An 8,315-nucleotide genomic window follows, 5' to 3' on the forward strand; every position below is an offset into this window, starting at 1 on the left:
CCCCGCCTCCTCCGCCCACCGCCGGGGTCAAGCTGGGTCCACCGGCCGGGAGGGCGGGGGCGCTCGCTTCCGATTGGCCCTGGAAATACCCGCCCCGCCCACTCCCCGCCCACTCCTTGGCAGGGGTGCGGCGCGTGCGCAATGGCTGTGACCGGCGACGTATAACGCTGAGCGCTGGCTTTCGCGGTGTCCGACCGCGGATAATAGGCGTCGTTCCTTGTGCTTGACGGCTGAGACCCCGGAATGACCTGAGGAACCAGAATCAGACTCAAACTCCACGGCGAATGAATCTACAGGAGAAAACCAAATCGGAATGGGCTAGACTCTAACCACAGGAGACTCCGAAACTATGAACTGCAGCAGAAAACGAGCCACCGGCTTGGACGCATCCGCGGCGGGTCTATGGGTGCTTTATCCACGCATAGGATTCGCTTCCTGGTCAGCAAGTGTGTTGCGTGTGCAGAGGCAGTAGTTATGCAGTGAGGTTAGGGCGTTAGGGTTGTACCAACAGAGAAAGTGAGTGATGCTGACGAAAGTGAACCTTATCCAGCTCCTGCCGCCGCCTCCTCCTCTATCCTTCTCTGTCTCTCCCCACCCCTTTTGCTGGTTCTCAGGTACCCTCAGCTTGTAAACAAGATCAAGTCTCTCCAAACTGAGACCCGGCAATTCCACCCCTAAGTATATACTCGTAGGAACTGGAAACACATATGTACACAAAGACTTGTACACAAGTGTTAATAGCATATTCATAATGGCCAGATAATGGAAACAGTTGGAATGTTCATTATTTGATGAACAGTTCGTCCAAATTACAGTTCATCCATACAATCGAATATTATTGGACGGTAAAAAAAACAAAAAAAAAAGGTAAAGTACTGCTACATGCTATTAATGGATAAACGTTGAAAACTAAGTGAAAGAAACCAGACACAAAAGACCACATAATGTATAAGTAATGCATTTATATGAAATGTCCAGAACAGGCAAATCCAGAGATGAAAAGTAGATTAGTGGTTGCTGGGTCTGGAGGAACAGGAAAATGGAGAGTGAATGCTAATGGGCATGGGGTTTCTTTGGGGCGTGGGGAGAGTGGAAAATATTCTGGAATTAGATAGAAGTGGTAATTGCACAGCTTTGTTAATATACTAAAAGCCACTGAATAATATACTTTAAGGAGGAATTTTATGGTATGTCAATTGTACCTCAACTTAAAAAAAAAATCAACCAGAAAAAAAATAAAATAAAATAAAAAATCTCCCTGGACATTGTAGCTACTTCTAACTACTATGCTGTTTCCCAGCCCTTCTCATCCAAGATTCTTACAGGGGTGGCCTACATGTTTTTAATCCCACTTCCTCATCTCCCACTTATATATTAGTTCCCTAGAATGTGCCGTCTGCCCCCACCAGAGCTCAAATCTGCTCTCTCCTTGAATCTCAGCTTTCTGTGACCCTGAACATTCCTGGTTCTCCTCCTCCTCTCCAGTCTTTCTGTATTTTGACCTTCTTTGGCAAGCCTATTTTAAATATCATTTTCTCCATGGCTCCCTCCGAAATCCTTCCTAGATTATATTGTCCATGTCCATGAGTTCAATGACTGTGCTTCACAAATTATAACAACAACCTGATGTCTCTTTGGTTTCCCAAACTCGGTGTGTCCTACGCAATTTGTCATCTCTCCTCCCCTTCCTCTACTTTCTCTCCAGTATTGCTACCTATTGTTGCATGCTAGAACCTGGGAGTCGTCCTTGATTTCTTCTCTCTTCTAGAGTCAACCACCAGTTTTTATCCCGTGAATGTTCTTAAATCCCATGGTTCTTTTCTACTTGTTCCCTTCATCTTTTGTCCCTTTCAAATCTAGATTCCAAACAGCTGGTGAAGTGGACACCTATTGATTTAGCTGACATAGCTGGCATTCCTTTTTCTTATGGTATCAACATCCTGATTCTGCTTTAAGAACCCACCCTCCCCCATGAGATCTAGGCTTGGCAAAACTGCCAATCAAGAAACTGATTTAACCTGGCTCAGGTTGGGTGTGCCCTCAAGACATCCTTCATCTGGAATTTGAACCCTAGACAGAACGACATAAAAACTGAAGGTAGGTGGACCTGAGTCTTCATGATCAAGAGGACTGCCAATCAACTGCTATTTCTGTCCTGGGAGCTCCTTTCAGAGCCTGGATTCTGCAGCTTTTCCTTCCGTTTTCTGATTTATCCCATATCACTCCATTGTACTTCTTTGTGGGGAAATTAACCAGAGTTGCCTAAAATCATAGAACCTAACTGATACAGAAATATGTCTAAGACACAAACCATGTCTTTACCTACTATTTAGAGGCATCCTGTCACCCATTGGATAGACATCAAGCTCTGTGACCCAGGCCCTGCCTGCCTCTCCCACATCTTTTCTCGTCACTTCCTGCCTTTAAATTTTTAACCTTTTGAATTACTTGGAGTTTCATGGAAACTCATTGTAAACTGTCATGCCTCAGTGTTCATGAGTCCCCTTTGTGTAAACTACCTTTCCCTGTTTTTTTCCCAGCTAACTTACACCATCCTTTAAAGAGTTCTTCTGAAAGATGTTTCTGGCTCTTCCCTGCGCCTAACATTCTACCTTCCTCTATGTTCTCAAAGCACCTATTCTTCCACCTATTATTGCACTTCATGTCATAGTACTTTACTTTTCCATTTAATTATCTGTCTCTCCCAGTAAATTTGGAGTTCTTTGAGGACTGGACCCTTCTATTCTGTATCCTTAGTGCTTAGCACACTGCCTGGCACATGGCAGGTCCTCAGAACCCTTCCTTTCTTCTTCTTTGCCTCTGTAATTCCTGAATAAGAGAAAAGGATCTCAATCAGGGACATTAAGAAGCATTTTTTCCAAAGAGATGAAAGGCAAAGCTTCAGGCCTAAGGCATCTCATACAGTTTGTCCAAAAACCATATTCCAATTCTGAAAAACATTTCAGAAGGCTGAGTGGCAAAACCTCAGGAAGTCTAAAGGGCTCTTATTTAAATGATATAGCTCTCATCTCTAAAATCTGTTCAATTTCTTCCAAAAGCCTTCATGGCTTAATGAGATGCAAAATTAAGTAACTCAGACAGTTGTACTCATTATTGTGACTAAATGGCAAGGTGTGTGTTATTGGTGGTGGTTTTTTTTTTTCTTTCCAGAATATGCCTAGTTTTATGTTATTTCAAGATATTAAAATTTTGTTGCAGAGTTTAGACTTGTTATATTTATTTCCAGTATATATACATTTATTTCCAGTATATATACATTTATTACCATTAACATACAATATTATATTAGTTTCAGGTGTACAGTATAGTGATTAGACATTTATATAACTTACGAAGTACTTACTCCAATAAGTCTAGTACCCATGTGACACCATACATAGTTATTACAATATTATTGCCTATATTCCCTATGCTATATGTTGCATCCCTATGACTGTTTTTATAATTGGCAATTTGTACTTCTTAATTCCTTTCTCAAGGTGTGTTTTTGTACTTATTTGTAATTATACTTGAAGAATAAAGAATATAACAAGCAAATCCATAGTTCCATTTGGATGTCTATTGTGAAACATGTATTACCTTAAGTGGGATTATATAGCCATCCATATTCAGACACCGAATGAGGAGAGCTGGGTTCTAGTCTCGACTTGGCCTTGAGTAGCTGCTTGACCTTGGGTAAGTCACTGCCCTTGGACACTTGCAGTCACCCTCTCCAGTATCCATTCCTACATTATCACACCAACAGAACCCCAACATTTCTTTGGAAAACCACTTTTTCTCCATTTTAACCCATGTTGTCTTATGTAAGCTGAGCCCGGGAGTTGGGCCTGATAGGCTTAAAGCAATCATTCTATCCCATCTTTTTGGTTACAGAAATTAGTTCAAAGGCAGACATGAAACCTAGTCAAGGCGATGCAATTTGAGAAGACATTTTCAAGGGCTTCTGATAAAGATTCCTTTCCATGCTGTAGTGCCTATCAATAATGTAAGGTCTAGAATTAATGTAGCCACATGTGACCACAAGGATAGAAACTAGATTGCCAGGGAGTGGAATAAGACAGAATGGGAAAATGGAAAATAAGAAGACCCTCAGTTACATTGTTAAGCAGTGAGCAGCTAGATCGAGCCATACCTGAAACTGTTACTTCATACTTGCCAGCTGTATGAGCCAATACATTCCCTTCTTTGTTAGAGTTTAGTTTATTGTCTATAACATAAATACTCCTAATAATAACACTTAGCAATCTCACTGGGCCTCCATTCTCTCATAAATAAAATAAAGGTAATATGAATAATCCCTAAGAAATCTGCCAGCTCTCACATCCTGTGAGTCTCTGACAGGTAAATATACTCATAAAAATGTAATTGCATTATCATTTACTAGTAAGCACTAAGGAAAATAAGACACTCTAATTTAACCCAACAAAAGGTAGCTGAAACTAGAAATGAAAACAGAAATCCTTATTCTTTGGCCTATACAAGGAGTTCCCCTATCTCCACTCTCTCCCTCTATTCTTCAGCCACTCATTCCTATACTCTGAGAGTGGGGAAGATGTGGTCTGAAAAGAAGCATATAAAGTGGCCCTGCTTTAGAAGACTTTGATTCTTGTTGGTAGTACCCATGATCTTAGACCCCTTGTTCAAATTTTGACTTCTTCTACCCATACTCTGACCTGAGCATGCCCCTGTGCCTTCTCTCTCTCCCAGGATCTGGCCCTGAATCATCTATTTAACTTGCCAACATATCCTTATGTCTGCATTCTCACCAATGACCACCTTCAATCAGTTGAAAGTGATGATATATTAGCCTGCAACTCCAGAGCACAGATTTGTTTATCCGTAGCAACAAGGCCTGGAGGAAGGAGATGGAGATGATTATTCAGTGGAGAAGAGTCACTTAAAAAAAGAGATTAAGCACCTTAGAAACCTGAAGAGTTGAGCAAACTGTTTGATACACTGCACTAGCAATTATGTGTGAAAGGTTTCACATACGGGAATATGTAGCACATTTAAAATAATGCACTTAGACATGCAATTGTAATTAACATCCTAATTTGAAAAAGCATTGCCTGGGCCTCCCTGCTAGGTATTGCACTGGAACACTGGGTCCACACCTGAAGGAATTGGGAACCTCGGGAAGAGGTGATATGGAAAGAATCCAGGTTACCTTCCTGGAAATAGAAATTAAGAGCATGTGGCTGATTAAATTTGCCCTGGTTCTAGCTTTGCAAGATTCATGTAAAAAGACAAAATTTCAGCACTGTTTTGATTAATTCCTTTAACATTTTATGACCAGATTATCTTTGCATACAGAGATAACTAAGACAATGTTCCTCCTATGCTTCAGGGGCTCAGGAGCAGGACACTAGACCAGTCAGGTCACAGTGGGAAACAGAGCTCCCCACATGGCTCAAGTGAAGAGACTTCAAAGAAAGGACTACTTGCAGAGGTGTGAGTAGGGGTGATGAGGCACCCAGAAATGAACTACAGCAAAAAACCATTACCACCTCTAAGAATAAAGAGACAAGCAGAGGAAATGGGAGAGTGGGAACCGTGACAGAGGGACTGCCTGGCGGAATCTGTAGTCAGGCAGAGATTCTGCCAGAGGAATGACTTCAGAGCAGAGGCAGTGAGGAAAAAGTACCTTGACCTCTCCTGCCTCCCTCCCACTCTCCAGTCCCCTGCAGGTGCTTATCACTGGCTGACCTGAACAGAAAACTCATGAGCAAGGGAGTCCAGATGATGCAGTTGACAGGGATCAGCCTCTCAGGGGAAGAATAAAGCAGAGTAAGAGTGGAGAATGGATTTGGCAGCATAAACAAGGAAAAATCAATCTACTTCAGCCCATTTGCCATCCAGCTTCCATTTTTGCCCTTTATTTGTAAGAAGTAGTAGGGAAAAGGGAGTGGGAAGAATCAATTAGCATAAAATAAGTTTGGCTGCTGTAGCCTGTCATAGGGCCAGAACTGATTATCATGGCTTTTGTCTTCCATTATTCATTCTATGTTTACTTTACCCTCTATCAGCACCTTAGTTGGTGAGGAGACCCAAACCTTTATCTCAGAATAACTGAGCCCTTACTAGTCCTCTTTATATTGGGTTGCCAGTTTTTCACTGAACTTTATTATTGGAACGGAAGTTCTAAGAAGTGGTGCCACGAATCTCCTGAGTTTGAAACATACGTCTTCTCAGCCCTATTGCAGCACAAACCCAATTTCCCAGGACAGTGATCTCTTTCTTTTCCTGTTGATTCCATGCTGTAAGATGTCCCAAAATGGCCAGGGACAAGCTCAGCTTCTGATTCATCAGAACCATGGCTAGGTTCCTTGGTGGAAATATTGTTCTCTTAGAAATCAACACCCCAAACCTGTCAAGCCCAAGATCATGGAGATGGAAACAAAAGTTCTATTGGGTAGAGTATTATTGCAATAGAAGGGCCACTCCTAACTCTTTTCTGTGGTTCCTAGCTCATGTATTCTCACTATGGAGATGACAGCAGATATTGATGCTGGTTTAAAGCATATACTATATCCTCCAGGTGAGCTCAAGCTTTGCATGGCATCATATCCCAGCTTGCCTGAAGAACCTTCATTATAGACACCCTTAGAAGCCCTAAGGTGTCAAAATGACAGAGATGCTGTCAGTCTTTATCCCTGGATAATGATATGGAGGAGAGCTGCCTGTAGATTTTTGAATTGTCATGTGTGACAGAAACATATGCCTATATTCTTTAAGTTGTTTTCATTGGGGGTCTCTTTGTTACATCATTTTAACAGTACTCTAAGATAGCAATCTTGGGTATCAGCTCAGCCCTAATGTGTGCTCTTCCTGGCTAGGTTTCTGGGAGGCATTTGGGGGAAAAGTGGAGAGAGAAGAGCCTCTGGCACTATAACCTGGGCTCAAATACACCCATGTGCTGCACATTCCTCACCAGGCGATCCTGTACCTCAGAAAACCACACTGTGCTTCAATTCAAGGCACTCCCTGCTCTTGCTTAGGTGTTCTCCCTCAGGGATGGAGGGAGCTTGGGGGTGGGGATGACGCTTAGAGACCAGTAGGACTGCTTGAAACTGCTTTGAATCACTCCCTGCCCCCATCCAGTCTATCACTGTCCTGATATAACCCACCAACTCCAGGCAGTATTAATGTGGCCGTGCTGTTTCTCTGCCTCGAAGAGATGAAGGGATGAGCAGTGATCTGCCCAGAGGAAGAGGAGTCCAAGTCAACAGAAAAGCTCTCCCCTGGGCTACCCCCATCTTTCCCACAGCCCTATTCTATTCTTCGTTGTTGTTAATCACACAGAGACCCCTACTCTGTTCTATCTCCCCAGGGGATTCTGTCTTTCTGATGCTTCCTCAGATCCAATCACCTCTTTCTCCCTTCTGTGGCTTTGTCAGGGAAGGGTTGAGTGAGCAGTGCTGGTTCCCTGTCCTGTGCAGAGATGAGGTTTCAGCAGTAGGGAGGAGACAAGTCATGGAGAACCTGTAACAGGAGGAAGTAGAGGATTAATAGGAATGCAGGTACAGATTATATGACTTCATTTATATAAAATTTCCATAAAAGGCCATCCACAGAGACAGAATACAGACTAATGGTTTCCAGGGACTGGGGGAGGCAGGCTGGGGGGGACTGCTTCATGGGTGTGGGGTTTCTTTATGGGGCGATGAAATGTTCTGGAGCTAAACAATGGTGATGATCGCACAACACTGTGAGCATACTAAATGCCACTGAATTGTATACTTTAAAAATGGCTAAAATGTGAATTGTTTGTCATCTGAATTTTATCATAATAAAAAAAATAGTCAGGTAGTTGAATTTCATTCTAATCGGAGAGAGAAGATGCTCAAGGGTTCCAGGGTGAAGCTGGCAGTGACGGAAGTGAACAGAGCTGTAAGAGAATCATCTGACCGTGGAGTCCTCCTTGGAGCATCTGTTCCTTCCAGCACGGGGAAGTGGTGGAGATGGAGGCAAGCAAGGGAAAGCAGGCCGAGGAGAGGATGCTGACTCCCGAAACAGGGGAAGGCAGACACCTGGGCAATACGCTTTTCCTAGATTTCCTGATGTCATGGATTTTCCATTGTTTTTGTTCATCTGTTTTCGATTACTCAGCATTCTACCACCCTCTTATTGGGGGAGAATCCAGTGAGGGGAGATCATCCTTTATTAATCTTGGTTATAGGTAGAGACCTTCTTCTCAATCCACAGTCTGAGAAGACCAGAGATTTTCTCTCTGTGCCCCATACTTGCACCTGCCAGCCACGCTGGATCTTAGACTTCTGACCTGGCTCAGCCAA

Source organism: Pteropus alecto, unplaced genomic scaffold (genome assembly GCF_000325575.1).
Source record: "Pteropus alecto unplaced genomic scaffold, ASM32557v1 scaffold170, whole genome shotgun sequence".
Lineage (NCBI taxonomy): Eukaryota > Metazoa > Chordata > Mammalia > Chiroptera > Pteropodidae > Pteropus > Pteropus alecto.